The sequence below is a fragment of the Salvelinus sp. IW2-2015 genome, linkage group LG37 (assembly GCF_002910315.2).
Source record: "Salvelinus sp. IW2-2015 linkage group LG37, ASM291031v2, whole genome shotgun sequence".
In the NCBI taxonomy this organism is placed as follows: Eukaryota; Metazoa; Chordata; class Actinopteri; order Salmoniformes; family Salmonidae; genus Salvelinus; species Salvelinus sp. IW2-2015.
Window position 1 is genome coordinate 2489487 of NC_036876.1, and position 21456 is coordinate 2510942.

At 40.1% G+C, this 21456-nt stretch overlaps 1 long non-coding RNA gene across 1 annotated transcript; it reads left to right on the plus strand.

Moving 5' to 3' along the window:
- The first annotated feature begins 296 nt into the window (after positions 1-296).
- On the plus strand, positions 297-2782 carry LOC111960238 (uncharacterized). The gene is made up of 4 exons (XR_002876792.2): positions 297-357; positions 763-1442; positions 1611-1759; positions 1913-2782. It is a non-coding gene; the product is annotated as an uncharacterized lncRNA (long non-coding RNA).
- The last annotated feature ends 18674 nt before the right edge of the window (positions 2783-21456 follow it).

Sequence of the window (21456 nt, forward strand, 5' to 3'; positions counted from 1 at the left end):
TCAAGTCTGTAATTGCTGCCAAAGGTGTTTCAACAAAGTACTGAGTAAAGGGTCTAAATACTTATGTAAATGTTATATTAAAAATATATATATATTTTTTTGCTGAAATGTCAACCCAAAAAATCCTTTGTCATTATAGGGTATTGTGTGTAGATTGATCAGGGGAACAAAAACTACTGAATCCGTTTTAGAATAATCCAATTGAAGAAGGTGAGAGTAATGCTATGAGTAATGCTACAGTCCCTAATTATTTATTTTTTGAGTGACTCAATTTTGACAGAGATCATTGAACGATGCCAGCCTGTATCTCTCACTCTTCTAAATTGAATATTCTTTGGTTTCTACTCATCCTGACAGGTAACCTATATACATTTATTTTAAGTGATTGAATGGGATCTTAAGGACAAAAAATGTCTAACAATTTGTATGAATTAGATTGATATATCAATTGGATTTGTAAACGATGTTATGAATTGAGAAACATTTACAGATTCAGGGACCAGTTTTGGATCGTGAGCACTACTTAAAAAAAATACTGGCTGATATTATACAAAACAGACAGATTTACTAAATAAGGACAGATTTACTTAATGGTGCACCTGTATTTTCCAATGGGATTAAGCATTGAGGACAGAAGAAAAAGTTAAAATAACAATTGTAAAAGTAAATTGTAAATTAACACAGTTTCATGTTTTAGCCTGGTTTGTTTTTGGTGTTTTATCCCTCACTGAAAAAACAGATGCAACCTCTTCCTCTCTTTAGATACCTGGGCTGAAGACCCTCCAAAGGACCAGTATGGCTTGAAGGGAGGTTCAGTGTGTCTGGCTGTAGCAGAACAACCTGAGGAACTTAAAGGACTTAGATGGAAGGTCAATAGTACTGTAATAGTTGATGATAAAGAGATCTCTCCTAAATACAAGGAGAAGGTAGATTATAACCCAGTGAACCAAACTCTGTGCATTAAGAATCTGACAGACACAGACAGTGGAATTTACATTGCAAATGCAAATAAAATAGATTGGACAGATTCAACGTCTTCATACAAACTTAAGGTGTTGGGTGAGTTTTGTGATTTGTTGTGTTTTGGTAGTCTGCTATGTGTTTCTGCTTTGCTTCAAAAAGCGAATCTCCTTTTAAGTGTCTTCACCAGTCATACATGTCAAATGTATCTTTCTGAACTGTGTTGGTTGTTGTAGAAGCTGTTCCCATTCCAGCCATGCAGGTCACCTACTACAACTCAAGTACAGGACTTTGTAACATCACAGTGAATTGTTCAGGCTGGAAGTTTTCTGTCTGTGATGGAGGTCAGTGCCCACTGTACCAGGATTCTCTGTCAGTCTCTGAGGTCAACATCACCGTCTCCAGTGGTAATGGATTCATCCAGTGTATCGTCAACAATCACGTCAGTGCAGAGACCAAATCACAACGCATGGAGGACATATGTAAGTCTAATTTACTTCTACCTTCTGTTCATACCTTCTATCCATCTATCATTATACAAATCTATTTATATATCAACAAGGTTTTAACGTCATAGTTATTATTATTGTTCCCCAGCAAAATGTTGATTAGCTGTGTGTGTGTGTGTGTGTGTGTGTGTGACATCTCAGGTATTGATCAGAAGAAGGCGATAGCTGCAGCATCACCAGTTGGCACCATTGTGGGTGGTGTTAGTGGTGGATTGTTCTTCATTGTGTTAGTTGGTGTAGGATGGATCATGTCAACCAGAAGACGGTGTAAATAAGAACTGACAATGCAGGTGCTTTCAATTCATGTAAAAACTAAATAAAATCATCAAAATGTGAGATACAAGGTCTTTCTAGGATGCTGGAACTTTGTTTTTATAACATTTTAAAGAATGACTATTTGAATGTTTTTACAGTATGTCTCATCTCCTAACATGTCAACCCAGTGAGCGCTCCACCAGGGGAGAGGCTGAACCACAGAACACAGTGGGTCCTGAGGTAACATCAATCTACGACCCTGCAGGGAGTCCAGGAGCAGCAGTACCAGCATAAGCAGCAGGAGGAGAAGAGGGACACCCAGGGGACAAAGAGTACACTTCACCAGAACAGAGGAAAGAACCACAGTTCCCCCAACAGGCATAGGCATTTTACAGCACTGTGCAGCGATCAGCGGTACAAGATCGCCATCAAGTGGACAAAGTGTGCGCTGCACCAGAAGAGATGCCAGGACCACAGAGCCCTTCTGAGGCCGAGCCTATACCAGTCTTCTACAGTCTTCTACAGCACCGTACAGAAACCAGCTGCAGCACAGCGCCACTCAAAGCGTGGAATAACTTCAACAAACCAGACAGTGTATTTCACAATAGGAGATACATCCGTCTCAGAAACCCCCTGATGTTACATGTCTGTAGCTGGCAGCCTCCATGCACTTACCACACATTCTTTGTTTTGCTAAGTTCTGAGTATTTTATATTGCTCTCTGTTAATATTTTGCTGTATGTTCATTAGCACAGTATACATGATCCCAATTTTAGCTTCAAGATGCTGGCAATTTGAAAAAGTAGATTGTGCTGATTTATTGGCACATTAAGCCATGTCATTTAAAAACTCAGTGGATATTGCTAAAACAATGACGTCATATCTGAATTCTGCCATCTTTATGCATCTTCTCCATTACCTGCACGGTGCATTTCCATTCAACTGACTTGAGACGTAATTGGAAAAAAACATTTTTATTTTTTATTTAACGAAATAGAATTTCAGTTTAGTTCCTGAATTGGACCCAATCAATCAATCATTCAATGAACCTTTCCAGCAACCATCCAACCAATCAGTCATCTGAGTATATTACTTTCTTTCTATAATATATTTTTTTTATATATACTGTATATCTAATTATTAATGAGATGGAATATTTACAAATATAACTAAGTTATCCATCTATCACTTTCAGTATGTTCTGTCACATCCAGCTGCTTGTGTGGATGAATTACTGAAGTAAGACAGTCAATTACAGCTAAAAGCAGAAGAATTTGGGAATAATGTCAACAAACCAGACACAGTGTACTGCACAATAGGAGATAAACTACCCTACTAAACTACCCCTCCATCCCCCTGATGTTACATTGACTAAGACTTGACATAGACTCAGATGCCGAACCGCAAACACAGAGAGAAAAGGTTTGTGTCTAATTACATCTAGCATTGTACATACTTTACATATAAATGTATACAAAACAGCTGAATTGACAAATTAAATCCAATTGTTAAAAACCATCTCCAACAAACTAGATAGTTACATTTTCCTGAATAGAAGCTTGATATGACAGGCTAAACCATACAGGCTAAACCATACAGGCTAAACCATACAGGCTAAACCATACAGGCTAAACCATACAGGCTAAACCATACAAGCTAAAACCAATACAGGCTAACCATACAGGCTAAACATACAGTCTAAAACCATAACAGGGGCTAAACCATACAGGCTAAACCATACAGGCTAAACCATACAGGCTAAACCATACAAGCTAAACCTACAGGCTAAACCATACAGCTAAACCATACAGTCTAACCATACAGTCTAACCATACAGGCTAAACCATACAGCTAAACCATACAGCAACCATACAGGCTAAACCATACAGCTAACCATACAGGCTAAACCATACAGTCTAAACCATACGGCTAAACCATAACAGAGCTAAACCATACAGGCTAAACCATACAGGCTAAACATACAGGCTAACCATACAGGCTAAACCATCAGGCTAAAACCATACAGTCTAAACCATACAGGCTAAACCATACAGGCTAAACCATACAGCTAAACCATACAAGCTAAACCATACAGGCTAAACCATACAGGCTAAACCATGCAGGCTAAACCATCAGGCTAAACCATACAGGCTAAACCATACAGGCTAAACCATACAGGCTAAACCATGCAGGCTAAACCATACAGGCTAAACCATGCAGGCTAAACCATACAAGCTAAACCCTAAACATTAAACCCTACAAGCTAAACCATACAGGCTAAACCATACAAGCTAAACCCTACAGGCTAAACCATACAAGCTAAACCATACAAGCTAAACCATACAGCTAACCATACAGGCTAAACCATGCAGGTAAACCATACAGTCTAACCCATACAGGCTAAACCATACAGGTTAAACCATACAGGTTAAACCATACAAGCTAAACCTACAGGCTAAACCATACAGTCTAAACCATACAGGTTAAACCATACAAGCTAAACCATGCAGGCTAAACCATACAGGCTAAACCATACAGGCTAAACCATACAGGCTAAACCATACAGGCTAAACCATACAGGCTAAACCATACAGGCAAACCATACAGGTACCATCAGGCTAAACCATACATGCTAAACCATACAGGCTAAACCATGCAGGCTAAACCATACAGGCTAAACCATACAGGCTAAACCATGCAGGCTAAACCATGCAGGCTAAACCATGCAGGGTAACCATACAGGCTAAACCAATCAGGCTAAACCATACAGGCTAAACCATACAGGTAAACCATGCAGGCTAAACCATGCAGGCTAAACCATACAGGCTAAACCACAAGTTCTATCTGTCAGTCCAATCCAGGGGCTGTGTTCATAAGGATCAATTCCCAGTGTTACAACTCTCTGTTTTATAAACTCCTATGGAGAAAACAACACAACGCTTTTCATCCTGATGAAAGCCTTGATGGCTGAACATTCATTTTTTATACTATTCTAAATAAAGTATATTTTTAACTTAAAGAGCGAGAACCCTGTCTGCTTTCCACTCAAGTCAACCAATTGAGACCGACATGCAAAACACAGAGATACTGAAAGAAGGATGTAGCCTAACGTGAAGTCTGCCCTTTATGTGAGAGTCAAGTAGCAATACATTACACTAAATGAGCAAAAGTATGTGGACACCTGCTCGTCAAACATCTAATTCCAAAATCATGGGCATTAATATGGAGTTGGTCCCCCAATTGCTTCTATAACAGCCTCCTCTCTTCTGGGAAGGCTTTCCATTATATGTTCGATAACTGCTAACTTGAAGTCAAGGCGGTGACCCGTTCCTGTAGGTTCATGCTCTACAACATTCGCAGAGTACGACCCTGCCTCACACAGGAAGCGGCGCAGGTCCTAATCCAGGCACTTGTCATCTCCCGTCTGGATTACTGCAACTCGCTGGTTGGCTGGGTCGCCTGCCTGTGCACATTATAACCCCCACAACCTGCATCCAGAACGCCGCCAGCCCGTCTGTGTTCAACTCTTTCCAAGTTCTCTCACGTCATCCCCGCTCCTCCGCTCTCTCACTTGTACCTGCTTCCAGTTGAAGCTCGCATTCCGCTACAAGACCATGGTGCTGCCTACGGAGCTGATGAGGGTGAACAGGGCACTCCGTACCTTCAGGCTCCTGATAGGCCCTACACCCAAAACATAGGGCACTGCGTTCATTCCCCTCTGGCCTGCTCGCCTCCACTACCTCTGAGGAAGTACAAGTTCGCCGCTCCGCCAGCTTCAAAACTGTTCGTTGCTCTGGCACCCCAATTGTGGGAACAAACTCCCTCACGACGCCAGGTCAGCGGAGTTCAATCACCACCTTCCGGAAACACCTGAAACCCCACCTCTTTAAGGAAATACCTAGGATAGGATAAGAATAGATCCTTCTAACCCCCCCCCCCCCCCTTAATAAGAGTTAGATGCACTATTGTAAAGTGGTTGATTCGCACTGGATTATCATAGGTGAAATGCCACCAACTTGTAAGTTCGCTCTGGATGAAGAGCGTCTGCTAAATGACTTATGTAAATGTAAATGTAAGTCTGACATTTATGTGAGAGTCATGCAGCATTTAGTTACACTACATGACCAACAATACTCCTAACTTCCTCTCTGTCTTTAGAGAAAGTAGTTACATGATCCATTGTGGAACTCCCAGCCAGGAAGAACACCAGCTGACTGGTATTTACCATCTCTTCTGATTCCCTAGAAGATGAGAAGAGATAAACATCATTGAAATGTGATAACTTTCACTTTCTTATCCTGTGATGTTCTTGGTTAAATGTGTGTGTGCCCCTTTTAAGAGAGCACAAGAGTTATGGACTAAGGGAGAGATAACCAGAAGAGAAAGGAGATATCTGGAATGAGAAACCATGACATACTGCGTTTAGACAGTCGACTAATTCTGATCCTTTGCCCAATATTGCTTTTTGCACAATCAGATCAGTATTTTGACAATAATTGGGCAAAAGATCAGAATTGGACTGCCTGTGTGAACACAGCCTTAGAGACAGAATGTGAATAAATGAGCCCAGGGTTTTCACATATTCCTCACACTGGCTGCATTTACCACAGGCAGCCCAATTTGTTTTTGACCTAATATCAGCCAAAAGAGATTGATCTGATTGGTCAAAAGCAGTTGAGTCAAAATATGCAGAGTTTAAATAGTAACACCAAGAGGATAAAATAAAACACAAATAGAATACAATACGAAGAAATGGAGCATATACAGGGAGTCCAGTACCAGTCATGTGGGCATATACAGGGGTACCAGTACCAGAATCAATGTGAGGCTATATACAGGAGTACCCAGTACCAGATCAATGTGAGGCTATATTACAGGGAGTACCAGTACCAGATCAATGTTGAGGCTATATACAGGGAGTATTCAGTACCAGATCAATTGTGACTATATACAGGGAGTACAGTACCAGATCAATGTGGGCTATATACAGGGAGTAACCAGTACCAGCTGAATGTGAGGCTAATACAGGGAGTACCAGTACCAGATCATGTGAGCGCTACATACAGGGAGTTACAGTACCAGATCAATGTGAGGCTTATACAGGGAGTACCAGTACCAGATCAATGTGAGGCTAATACAGGGAGTACCAGTACCAGATCAATGTGAGGCTATATACGGGGAGTACCAGTACCAGATCAATGTGAGGCTACATTAAGAGGGAACGTACCAGTACCAGATCAATGTGAGCTACATACAGGGAGTACACAGTACCAGATCAAATGTGAGGGCTATATACAGGAGGTACCCAGTACCCAGATCAATGTGAGGCTATATACAGGAGTACCAGTACCAGATCAATGTGGAGCTATTACAGGAGTACCAGTACCAGGATCAATGTGAGGCTGTATACAGGAGTACCAGTACCAGATCAATGTGGAGCTATATACAGGGAGTACCAGTACCAGATCAATGTGAGGCTATATACAGGGAGTACCGTACCAGATGAATGTGAGGCTATATACAGGGGTACCAGTTACCAGATCAATGTGCAGAGGTGTGATGTATTGAGGTAGATTGTGCATGAAGGAAGGGTAAAGTGACTAGGCATCAGGATAGAGTAAATAAAGAACCATTTGTAGTGATGTGTGGGGTTTTTGTGTGGAGTCGGAGTGTCAATGTAGTGTGTGTGTGGATTATGGTTTGATATATATGTCTAGTGATGTTGTATATGGTTGTATTATAATCTGTGGTGTATAGTTTGTATATATAGTCTATATAAGTGTAGTGTATACGACACTCTGTACAACCAACTCCACAACAGCCCTCTCGATGTTGATAGGGGCGTGAGTGTTATGGTTGTACATATAGTTAGTGAGTGTGCATATGGTTTGTATATATTAGTCTAGTTGAGTGTGTATTTGGTTTGTGTATATAGTCTATTGAGTGTGTATATTGGTTGTATATATTAGTCTAGTGAGTGTGTATATGGTTTGTATATATACAGTGGGAGAACACAGTATTTGATACACATGCCGATTTTGCAGGGTTTTCCTACTTACAAAGCATGTGAGGTCTGTAATTTTTATCATAGGTACACTTCAACTGTGAGAGACGGAATCTAAAATAAAAATCCAGAAAACCACATTGTATGATTTGTAAGTAATTAGTTGCACTTTTATTGCATGACATAAGTATTTGATACATCAGAAAAGCAGAACTTAATTATTTGGTACAGAACTCTTGTTTGCCATTACAGAGAGTCATACGTTTCCTGTAGTTCTTGAACAGGTTGCACACCACTGCAGCAGGGATTTTGGCACTCCTCCTACAGACTTCTCAGATCCTTCAGGTTTCGGGGGGTGTTCGCTGGGCAATACGGACTTTTCAGCTGCCCTCCAAAGATTTTCTATTGGGTTCAGGTCTGGAAGACTGGCTAGGCCACTCGCGGACCTTGAGATGCTTCTTACGGAGCCACTCCTTTAGTTGCCCTGGCTGTGTGTTTCGGGTCGTTGTCATGCTGAAGGACCAGCCACGACCCATCTTCAATGCTTTTACTCAGGGAAGGAGGTTGTTGGCCAAAATCTCGCGCATACATGGCCCCATCCATCCTCCCCTCAATATGGTGCAGTCGTCCTGTCCCCTTTGCAGAAAAGCATCCCAAAGAATGATGTTTCCACCGTCCATGCTTCACGGTTGGATGGTGTTCTTGGTTGTACTCATCCTTCTTCTTCCTCAAAACTGGCGAGTGGCGTTTAGACCAAAAATATCTATTTTGTCTTACAGAACACATGACCTTTCTCCCATTCCTCCTCTGGATATCCTGAATGGTCATTCTTGGCAAACTTAAGAAGGCCTGGGACATGCGGCTGCTTGAGCAGGGGACCCTTGCGTGCGCTGCAGGATTTTAATCCATGACGGCGTAGTGTTGTTACTAATGGTTTACTTTGAGACTGTGGTCCCAGCTCTCTTTCAGGTCACTTGACCAGGTCCTGCCGTGTAGTTCTGGACTGATCCCTCATCTTCCTCATGATCATTGATGCCCACGAGGTGAGATCTTGCATAGGGGCCCAGACCGGGTGATTGACCGTCATCTTGAACTTCTTCCATTTTCTAATAATTGCGCCAACAGTTGTTGCCTTTTCACAAGCTGTTGCCTATTGTCCTGTAGGCCATCCCAGCCTTGTGCAGGTCTACAATTTTATCCCTGATGTCCTTACATCAGCTCCGACTGGTCTTGGCCATTGTGGAGAGGTTGGAGTCTGTTTGATGTGGTTGTGGCACAGGTGTTTTTTACACGGTACACGACGAGTTCAACACAGGTGCATTATAGCAGGTAATGCAGTGGAGAAGCAGGAGGGGCTTCTTAAATGAAACTAACAGGTACTGTGAGAGCCGGATCTTATGTTGTAGGTAATTCAAAATACTTATGTCATGCAATAAAATGCTAATTAATTTCTTAAAAATCATACAATGTGATTTTCTGGATTTTTGTTTTAGATTCCGTCTCTCACAGTTGAAGTGTACCTATGATAAAAATGACAGACCTCTACATGCTTTGTAAGTAGGAAAACCTGCAAAATTGGCAGTGTATCAAATACTTGTTCTCCCCACTGTATATACAGTATATAGTCTGGTGAGTGTGTATATGGTTGTATATATTATCTAGTGAGTGTATATATGGTTGTATATATCGTCTAGTGAGTGTGTATATGGTTGTATATATAGTCTGGTGAGTGTGTGTAGGGTCACTGCAAGATATAGTCAGTGCAGATAGTTTGGGTAGCATTAACTGACTATTTAGCAGTCTGGCTATTTAGCAGTCTTATGGTTTGGGGGTTTAAGTGTCTCGGAGCCTGTTGGTCCGAGAGCCGGTGATCCGGTACCGTTTGCCGGACGGTAGCAGAGAGAACAGTCTATGGCTTGGATGGCTGGCTTTTTTGGCAATTTTTCGGGCCTTTCTCTGACATCGTGCGGGTAGCCCTCTGTACCACCCTCTGTTTGACCAACTCCACAACAGCCCTCTCGATGTTGATAGGGGCGTGGTCTCCCCTCTTTCTCCTATAGTCCACAATCAGCTCCATGGTCTTACTGACGTTGAGGGAGAGATTATTGTCCTGGCACCACACTGCCATGTCTCTGACCTCCTCCCTGCTGACTCATCAGTGTCTGTGATCAGGCCTACCACTGTCGTTTCTGGGACTCCCAGAGTGATAGCCAAGCCCAGCAGTGGAACACAGAGACAGACCAGGGTCACCACGGGAACGCTCCCAGACCCTCCCTCAGGAATTGTAGACTTTTACCCCACTGAGGGAGAGGGGTCCCTAGTGCCAGGGTCACTTCCTGGAAAGGAGTGGGGGTCAGAGGTTATAAGGTCATGAGGTTAACTAACCTCATGGTGATTATGCCCAATTAGATTTGTACCATTCTAGTTTCTCCCTCACAATCCACTATCTCAACATTATATTAGAATTGTACCATTCTAGTTCCTCTCACAATCCACTATCTCAACATTCTATTAGAATTGTACCACTCTAGTTACTCTCTATGAATCCACTATCTCAACATTATATTAGAAAATGTATCAGTCTACACTGAAACTATATATAAAAGCAACATGTAAAGTGTTGGTCCCATGTTTCATGAGCTGAAATAAAAGATTCCAGAAATGTTCCATATGCACAACATTTTTATTGCTCTCAAATTTTGTGCACAMATGTATTTACATCCCTCTTAGTGAGCATTTATCCTTTGCCAAGATAGTGCATCCACCTGACAGGTGTGGCATATCAAGAAGCTGATTAAACAGCATGATCATTACACAGGTGCACCTTGTGCTGACGACAATAAAAGGTAACTCTAAAGTGCCACAGATGTCTAAAGTTTTGAGGGAGAACGCAGTTGGCATTCTGACTGCAGGAATGTCCACCAGAGCTGTTGCCAGATAATTTAATGTTAATTTCTCTACCATAAGCCGCCTCCAACGTCGTTTTAGAGAATTTTGCAGTCTGTCCAACCGGCCATGTGTATGGTGTTGTGTTGGCGAGCAGTTTGCGGATGTCAATGTTGTGAACAGAGTGCCCCATGATGGTGGTGGGCTTATGGTTTGGGCAGTCATAAGCTTCGGACAACGAACACAATTGCATTTTATCGATTGGCAATTAAAATTAATAAAAATACCGTACCGAGATCCTGAGGCCCATTGTGAGGCCCATTTGTTTAGGTATCTGTGACCAACAGATGCATATCTGTATTCCCAGTCATGTGTAATCCATAGATTAGAGCCTAATGAATTGATTTCAATTGACTGATTTCCTCATAGGAACTGTATCTCAGTAAAACCTTTTACATTTCTGCATGTTGCATTTATATGTTTATATGTTGCATGCTGCATTCTAGTTCCTCTTTAACAATCCACTATCTCCACATTCTTTCCTTTGAGCTCTACTAGATTAGAGTCCCTTGACAGGAAGTGTCACGTCCTGACCATAGAAAGCCCTTATTTTCTATGGTAGAGTAGGTCAGGGTGTGACTGGGGGGTTAGTCTAGTTTATTATTTCTATGTGGGGTTCTAGGTTTGTTTTTCTATGTTGGTGATTTTGTATGATTCCCAATTAGAGGCAGCTGGTAATCAGTGTCTCTAATTGGGGATCATATTTAAGTAGCATTTTCTCCAACTGTGGTTTATGGGATATTGTTTTGAGTTAGTGCATGTAGCACCGCTGTAGTCACGGTTCATTGTTCTATTGTTTATTGTTTGTTTTGCTAAGTTTCACTTTATAATAAATTATGTGGAACTCAACATCCGCTGCGCCTTGGTCCGATAATTATTCCAACGAACGTGACAGGAAGGTCCAACATGCAAACCACTATATTAACTGTAAGGGTAACTAACCAAGAGATACAATATCTAATATTCTAATTTAACATATCTGATGAAAAGCTAACATATTGTTATGAGAAATTAGGAAACACTTTTGGCCAAAACCCAAATGTAACAGGTTGATTGTCTGTCTGTCTGTCTGTCTGTCTGTCTGTCTGTCTGTCTGTCTGTCTGTCTGTCTGTGTAGCTGGTGAGATGAGTCAGGCGCAGAACAGCAGATCAGAGTAAAGATAGCAATTTTACTCAAAATATATCACAATACACGTCGTAAATACAAGGCCACACAATACGGACCGCAATACAATAAACAATTACTCACAAACAAACATGGGGGAACAGAGGGTTAAATAATGAACAAGTAATTGGGGGATTGAAACCAGGTGTGTAAGACAAAGACAAAACAAATGGAAAATGAAAAGGGGATCGGCCAAACGGAAAATGAAAAGAAGGCCGGTGACGTCGACCGCCGATCGCCGCCCGAACAAGGAGAGGGACCGACCTCGGGGGAAGTCGTGACACTGTCTGTCTGTCTACAGTATTGCACTAATACTGTACATATCCTTCAAAATAGGATTCTCTGTGGAGAATGGAATATATTCAAAAGGAAATTGACTGAAAGTCATAAATAAAACACAAACATTGCACTATACGTAACTGTGGTATAGTACATTCTAAAAGAGATGCCCAGTGACTCATACAATACCACATGTTAAACATATAGTACTAATTCATATGAAAAAGTACAGTTACAAATACACTTCAGGAAAGCTCATATTGATCCCAACCAAGATACTGTCTTATTTTCCCTATATCCCCTGGGTTTACACAGTTATTATTTGTGACACAACCACACAGTAAATCATCATTATAGCCAGTTAACAATATTCATTGAGTCTAACATCAGTCATTTAAGATAGAGAGATCAGTTTTTTTATCATGGGTCAATCCACCGAATCCGCTTATGTCGACCTTCCGCATCTGTGGTGGAAAGTGGCAGAGGTACAGCGCTGTTTCTCAGACCAGGAGACATCACAAAAATCGGTCTTCTCACGAAAACGGCTGTACCACCGATGTGCCAACGTCTGTCTGTACCGTCTGCACCGTTTGGGCTACAAACTAATGTGACCCCACTGTGGAAATGGGAGACTATCAAGAACACAATGGTGTTCTGTCTTGCTCTACGACCCCCACAAGTGTCACCGGACTCGTCTGAAGGTAACCTATAAAAACTAATGGAAGTTTGGAGCTAGTTTTGTGGCAAAAGAAAAGGGGTTCAATATGTGTCCAAAAAACTAAAATGATTCCTTAGTTATCTCCTAGATATAGGACATAGACATCAAAACCTTATTCGTTATGATTTGTTCTTTGACTGTCTTTTTGGGCATTTATGAATGTGTTATTCAATGCATTTCTATGGGCTGTAGTAGTAAAGACCAAATTCAATATTTTATCAAATTATTATGGTATTTCTGTACATACAGGGGTCTTGCAAGGTGTCAAAAGCATTACGCAGGATTGCTGGCCCATGTTGACTCTAATGCTTCCCACAGTTGTTTCAAGTTGGCTGGATGTCTTTTGGGTGGTGGACCATTGTTGATACACACGTGAACATTTTGAGCGTGAAAAACCCAGCAGCATTGCAGTTCTTGACACAAACCGGTGTGCCTGTCACTTAATACCATACCGCGTTCAAATCTTTTTTCTTGCCAATTCAGCCTCTGAATGGCAAACATACACAATCCACGTCTCAATTGTCTCAAGGGCTAAAAATCCTTCTTTAACCTTTCTTTCATCTACACTGAATGAAGTGCATTTAATAATTTACATCAATAATTGATCATAGTGTTCACCTGGATTAAGTTGGTCATTCTATGTCTTGGAAAGAGCAAGTGTTCGTCATGTTGTAAGGACTGTTGTCCTCCTCCTCCTCAGATGAGGAGAGGAGAGAAGGATCAGTGGACCAATACGCAGCATTAGGGAAATAAGCCATCTCTTTATTTGAAACGATGGCAACACGAAACAAACACTTACAAAATTACAAAACAAGAAAACGACGTAGACGAAACCTGAACATGAATTAAACTAACTAAACGTAGAACTCACGGACAGGAACAGACTACATCAAAACGAACGAACAGCCAAACAGTCCCGTATGGTACATACATCGACGACACAGGAGACAATCACCCACAAACAAACAGTGAGAACACCCTACCTAAATATGACTCTTAATTAGAGGAAAACGCAAAACACCTGCCTCTAATTAAGAGCCATACCAGGCAACCCAAAACCAACATAGAAACAGAAAACATAGACTGCCCACCCAAAACTCACGCCCTGACCATATACACATACAAAAACAACAGAAAACAGGTCAGGAACGTTACACATGTTTTATACACTCAGTGTATTCAGCCTTCTTCTGTTCCATATTCTTGTTGAAATATAATCTCCACCCCCCACCTCCCAAAATGATTAAATGTTGTATTGTAAACTTATGTTTGAAAATGAATAAAACTATATAAATGAGAGAGAATAAAGAGTAGGAGAGACTCACCTTTAGAAACTTCACTTTCAACTCCAGTATCTTGGTTCTGATGCCGAGTGAATGTAACATCGGAGTAGACAATTTCACCAGACATCATCACTGCTCTAAGTTCTCTTTCAGAGTGGAGACCAGAAGAGGAAGAAGGCCCTCAACATCACACATACTCACTCATTCAAATCCCATGAACACTCACGCAATCACATGTGCACGCAAGTGTGCATACACACACAGACAGACACACACACACTAGTAGTACACAAACATACCTGTTAAGGAATGACACACACGCTTGCAGGCACGCACGCGTGTCCCAGGAGAATGCTGAGTGGGATGGTGAGTTGAAATACAGGTCTTATTTTCCCCTGGAATTCATTTGAACATGTTGTAAACTAGCAACCCTGTGATTGATCTGTATTACTAATACCACTTCTAAAGGCAGTTCCAAGACAGTTGACTTGTCATCGTCATTCAAACATGGCCTGTAGAATTTACTGTAGGTAGGATTCTAGCTAGCTGTAATTATATGGCGATATAAAATATTATCTTTCAGATAAGTTTCATTTATGATAGTTGGTTAAAGAGAGACAGCAGATAATACATTATTTCTATAATCTTAATATAATATAGAACATCATATATCATCAAATAATGTGTTATAATAATCATTTCATAATGACAGCTCCTGCCAATTTGACTCTTTTTGAGGGCTCTCTTGGAGCTCGATGCTGACAGCTGTGGAAACAACTGTTGTTTTCTGTGAATCTATTTATATAACCGGTGACAGTGACACTATTCTCATATTTACATACTGTATCTGCAGCCTGTTGTCCAAGACAGGTAAATGATGTGGTGAGGTGTATTCAGATGAGGTATTAGTCATTTGATCCTCTTTCATGGTTTTAAAATGACCAAATATCAACCAATGTATGAAATACTCAATTACTAATACTACTGCAACTACTACTACTACCACTACCACTACTACTACTATTACTACTACTGCTACTACTACTGCTACTACTGTATCACCATGTCCTTCAATACATTTTACAAATATCCTTATATCCCACTGTGTTATTCTAGCATGACTCAACAAAAAGAGAGATGTGTGTCAGTGCATCAATGTCATGTCACTGTTGTCAGATGAAAGAACTCTGTAATGTGTTACATGGAGAAGACATGTTGAGCTCCAGAACCATCTAACTTAAAAGATACTGTCATCAGTTGTCCACATTACATTCATATGATAATGTCTGTGTCTACTGTAGTGTACATCTAATTGGTGTGTCATCAGTCCCATTATTTACAATATTTACATCATCAACAGTGGTAGTAGCAGAGACGTAAGAACAAGCGAGATATCTCAGTAGCTCCTTTTTTGTCCTTCATATACAGTCAGTCTATGAATTAATCAGATCAGACCCAGCTGCTCTCACATTGCTGTCTATGGGAGAGCTTCCCCTTAAAGCGGCAATATGTAACTTTTTGGGCAACCAAATTCACATAGAAATATGAGTTATAGATCTGTCATTCTCATTGAAAACATGCCTAAAAAGTGGTAGATATGTTCTATGGCCTGTTCTATGGTCTTTTACTTTCGGTTTTGTTCACCAGATTCAAACAGCTGAAAATACAATATTTTTGGTTATTGAATATATTTATTGAATGTATATATTTCACAGCGGTTTAGATGGTACAATCATTATCTACACTATACATTGCTTATTTTGTCACATAAACTGAAATTAGGCAAACTATTTGAATTTCAGCAACCAGGAAATGGTAGAGCGATTTCTGAATATTGCACCTTTCAGGATTAAGCAGACTGGAAATGTGACAACTTTGTTCAATGGTAAGCAATTTTTGACCGTTCAAAACAAAGTTTGTACCACTTAAAGTACTTATTTGTATGTATGCCTCTCAAGACACAAAATACTGCACAAAGCCTGAGATACTTTACCCGTGAGGGTTTGAGGGTTTGTGGAGGGTTTGTGGAGGAGGGTGGTGTATGTGAAGCTGCCTTTTTCCACTGTGGGCAGAGAGAGACAAGTGTCTTGATGGTAAAACAAGACACAACGTTCTGAAGGAATGCTTACTGGACATACAAACTAGATCCATGAGAGAGAATTTGGTACTTACAGGTATCCAAGAGAAAGAAGGAGAGGTTCCTGAATCTGTAGTTAGAGAGTTCCTTTTTGCAGCGCTTCAGATACCGCGCGAAGTTATCGATAAGATCCAACTTGAACGTGTACACCGCCTCGGACAGAGAGGGCAGAGGTACGAACGCCCAATCGTTGCCAAATTTGCTTCATTTAAAGATAAAATAATGGTTAAAAGCCTGGGTAAAAGACTTGCTGGGACCAAAATTGGCATGAATGATCAGTTTCCGAAAAGAAGATGTGCAGAACGGCGCAAAGTTCTGTATCCAATTTTCAAGAAAATAGATTAAAAAAGCGAAAACGAGTAGCTTCTCGTCGTTGATAAACTATATATTGATAACCAGTTGTTCAGGACACAAAGATTACTCCATGTTATTTAAAAAATTACAAAGTTCTCAATAGATGAGAAATAAACACAATTCAAGCCCGGTACAGATTGTAACAATACAATACAAAATATAGCTTTTCTATAAATCTTCACATATAACAATTGAACACAAGCACTATTTCTATATTAGTGAAGATAAAAACTAAGTAAACAGAAGGCACAGTATGTGTGGAGGTGTGGTGTGTGTTTATTTTATTTGTTATGTTTGAAAAGTTGAGTGAGTGAGTAATGAAATAGTTGCATATCCCCAGAGCCAGTGTATGCTGTGGGCCGGTATGAGAGGGCTTTCAATGTTGTTCAGATGATGATATACTTTTATCAATGAATTAACACGTCTTATTTATTTATTGTCCTATCATGTGGAACTACATTTTAAAATAATATTATATCTAATTATTTATTATCCTATTTTAATGTACGGTCCATGGCCCTATACCCTAGACACCCACATGAATAGCCCAGATACTAAGGAGAAGTCCCTAACTGTTTTATGTGCATGCTGTATGCGGTCTGTATGCCAGCCAAAATGAGGTCAGGGACCAAGAGCAGCACTGCCCCCTCAAGATTCTGAGCCTGCTGGCAGGGTTGGTCCTGCAAAGCCAAAGCCCCCTAAAGGAGAGCATAATAAACAAGGAAATTCTCGAAGCTGCTAATGAGAACCTTGATGACCTTGTACCTAGCCGGTGGGATTCGGTGGGTGCCCACCCAGGCAGTGGCAGTGCTGGCAACACTAGCTGCAAGTAACCCATGGGGAGGGGTCACACTCGGACATTCAGAGAGGGGGTATATTATTGTGGCCCTGGTGGCACGAAACCAATCGGACTGCATGGAGAGGCTTGGGAACATGGTCAAAATGGATGACCGTATTGTGGTGTTTCAGGAAGAAGTGTACATTTGACCCCATCATCTAGGATGTGACAATGGTAAATAAATCTCTACATTTATGCTCATTTTTTGCGCGGTCTGCAGGCCTTCTCATGCAGCTGCAACTGCAAGTACATTGTAAATCATGACCCATCTTGAGTTGGGCTCTGGGATGGTGCAATTGTTGAGAGGGTGAGCTTATGGTTGTGTGGGGGTAAGGGCTGAATGTGTGTGGGTGTATGTGTGTATCCCACAACTGTTGCGAAGGAAAGTAAAGAGGGACTATAGAGGATGATTCACAGCAATATGTAATAAAAATCGAGGTGAGGGCGATGGAAATGCATTTGGCAATGGATCTGCTTCGGTTCGGTGGATGGTGCTGTGTGCACTTTTCGAAGGATGGATCCCAGTCGGTCCGGGCTGTGCGATGCGGGGGGTCGGGGGTGGTCTGCCGGGCATTGGGATGACAACCCAACTCGAGATGGGGGCTTTTGGCGGGTGGAATAGTGGGGACCAATTGGAGGTTTGCTTAGTGGAGATGCAAATGTCATGGTACAACTATATAGACACTCAATCATTATGTTACTTTTTAATAGACGTTACAAACATATATTTGATAAAAATAATTGAAAGGTGTGTCTCATTATGGTAAGTGGTGAATAAGTATAGCCAGTTACAATTGTAATGGCTTAGCAGATAATAAGAAAAGACGATCAGTATTTACCTGGCTAAAAGAGAAGGATTATAATATCTACTGTTTACAGGAAACCCATTCAACAGTTTTAGATGAAGTTTGTGGAAAAAGAACTGGGGGGGCGAAATTATTTCTCCCATGGGCAAAGAAATTCAAAAGGGGTGATGGTTTTAATTAATAATAACTTTGATCCAAATGTGCAACTTGTCCAAACAGATCCTCAGGTAGATGGATTATTTTAAATATGTTATTGGACAATAAACATATATGGCTTATTAACCTATACGGTCCGAATAATGATGATCCAAGCTTCTTTGACATATATATAAGAATGTATCAACTCTACAAGCAACACTAGACTCTATTATTATAGTGGGAGATTTTAATACGGTCTTAAATACCTCTATGGACCGGAAAGGAAATCACACTAAAACTATCACCCTCAGGCACTTAAGGAAATCAGGAATGTCATGGATATATTGGAATTAGTGGATATATGGAGACTTAAATACCCTGACCTAGTGAGATATACATGGCGGAGGCTTAATCAAGCTAGTCGCCTTGACTACTTTCTTATATCATTCTCTCTGGCACCAAAAGTTAAAAAGTGTTTGATAGGGGACAGAATGCGGTCGGACCATCACATAATTGGCATATATATTACTCTTACAGAATTTCCACGTGGGCGAGGATATTGGAATTTAATCAAAGCCTACTAGATGATAAATTGTTTAGAACTAGGACAAGAAGAATTTATAACTGACTTTTTTAGACATAACATAGGTACAGCAGATCCCCATATTGATGGGACACTTTTAAGTGTGCCTTTAGAGGCCATGCAATTCAGTACTCATCTATAAAACAAAAGCAATTTCGATCAAAAGAGTCCATATTAACAAAGGAAATTGAAGGACTAACAGTACAGTTAGATAACAATAAAAACGGTACCATAGAGGCACAGAATAAGTTAGAGGAAAACAAAAGAAATGGAGGAACTTATTCAAGAAAGATCCAGTGAAATATATTACAAAAATAAAGCTAACTGGATGGAATATGGGGAAAAATGCACCAAATTCTTTTTCAATCTTCAATATAGAAATGCTACCAAAAAAAACGTATTAAAACTTGTTACAAATGATGGAGTCACGCATGATTCACCAAATGATATTTTGAAAGAGGAAGTAAAGTACTTTAAGAATATATTTTCGTTTCAGCTCCTCCATCTCCACTAACTGAAACTAATTGTATGGATTTTTTCCCTAATAATAATGTAAATTAACATCTGTACAGAAAGACTCATGTGAAGGCCTAATTACAGAGGAGGAACTACTTGATGCAATTGGGGCTTTAAGGATGGGAAAACTCCAGGACTGGATGGCATACCAGTGGAAGTATACAAACATTTTTTTATATACTCAAAGGACCACTATTAGCTTGTTTTAACCACTCTATATAAATGATAGATTATCAGACACGCAACAGAAGGTGTGATATCATTATTACTGAAACAGGACCCAAGTGGTATATAAAGATCCAGTCCATTTAAAAAATTGGAGACCTCTTACACTTCAGTGTTGTGATGCAAAAATCCTAGCAAAATGCTTGGCGCATAGAATAAAAAAAGTTTTGTCAGATATTATTCATCCTAATCAGACAGGTTTTTACATGGACGATACATTGGAGATAATATAAGGCAAGTACTGGAAACAATAGAACACTATGAAATATCGGGGACACCAGGCCTGGTTTTCATAGCTGATTTTGAAAAGGCTTTTGATAAAGTACGACGGAGTTATATATAAATGCCTAGAATATTTCAATTTTGGGGAATCTCTTATAAAAGGGTAAAAATTATGTATAGTAACCCTAGGTGTAAAATAGTAAATAATGGCTACATCTCAGAAAGTTTTAAACTATCTAGAGGAAAACAAGGTTGTCCACTATCGGCTATCTATTTATTATTGCCATCGAAATGTTAGCTGTTAAATTAGATCAAACATTAATATTAAGGGATTAGAAATCCAGGGCCTAAAAACTAAGGTGTCATTGTACGCTGATGATTCATGTTTTCTTTTAAAACCACAACTAGAATCTCTCCACGGCCTCTTAGAGAATCTAGATACATTTGCTATCCTCTCTGGATTAAAACCAAATTATGATAAATGTACCATATTACGTATTTGTCACGTTCCTGACCTATTATTGTTATTTTGATTATGTTTAGTTGGTCAGGGCGTGAGTTGGGGTGGGCATTGTATGTTGTGTGTGTTTTGGTTAGTCTATGGGTGTTGTATGTGTATGGGATAGAGTATTGTTAGGTTGTCTAGTTATGTCTATGGCTGCCTAGATTGGGTCTCAATCAGAGACAGCTGTCATTCATTGTCTCTGATTGGGAGCCATATTTAAGGTAGCCATAGGCAGTAGGCTTTTGTGGGTAGTTGTCTTGTTTAACGTTTTTTGCTTGTCTGTGCACTTGCGTTATTTAGCTTCACGATCATTTGTTGTTTGTTTGTTTGTATAGTGTTTTCGTTTCATGTTCATCTTCGTTCATTTAATTAAAAGAAGATGGCTTATTTTCCTCATGCTGCGTTTTGGTCCGTCTCTCCTACACACGATCGTGACAGTATTGGATCACTAAAAATACACATTTTACATTGCCATGTAGTTTACCAATTAAATGGTCTGACGGTGAGGTGGACATACTCGGTATACAAATCCCAAAAGAAAGAAATGATCTCACTCCAATAATTTTTATAGAAAGTTAGCAAAAATAGATAAGATCTTGCTACCATGGAAAGGAAAATACCTGTCATTTGTGGGAAATCACCCTGATTAACTCTTTAATCATATCACAGTTTACCTATTGCTTATGTTTTTGCCTACACCTAGTGACCTGCTTTTTAAATTATATGAACAAAAAATATTCAATTTTATTTGGAACGGCAAGCCAGATAAAATTAAAAGGGCCTATTTATATAACGAATATGAATTCGGAGGGCAGAAATTATTAAATATTAAAGCATTAGACCTCTCACTAAAGGCATCAGTCATACAAAAATTATACTTAAATCCAAACTGGTTCTCTAGTAGATTGGTACGAATGTCTCATCCTATGTTCAAGAAGGGCCTTTTTCCTTTTATCAGATTACACCTGCTCACTTTCGTTGCTTGAAAAGGAAATAATCTCCAAAATATCTTT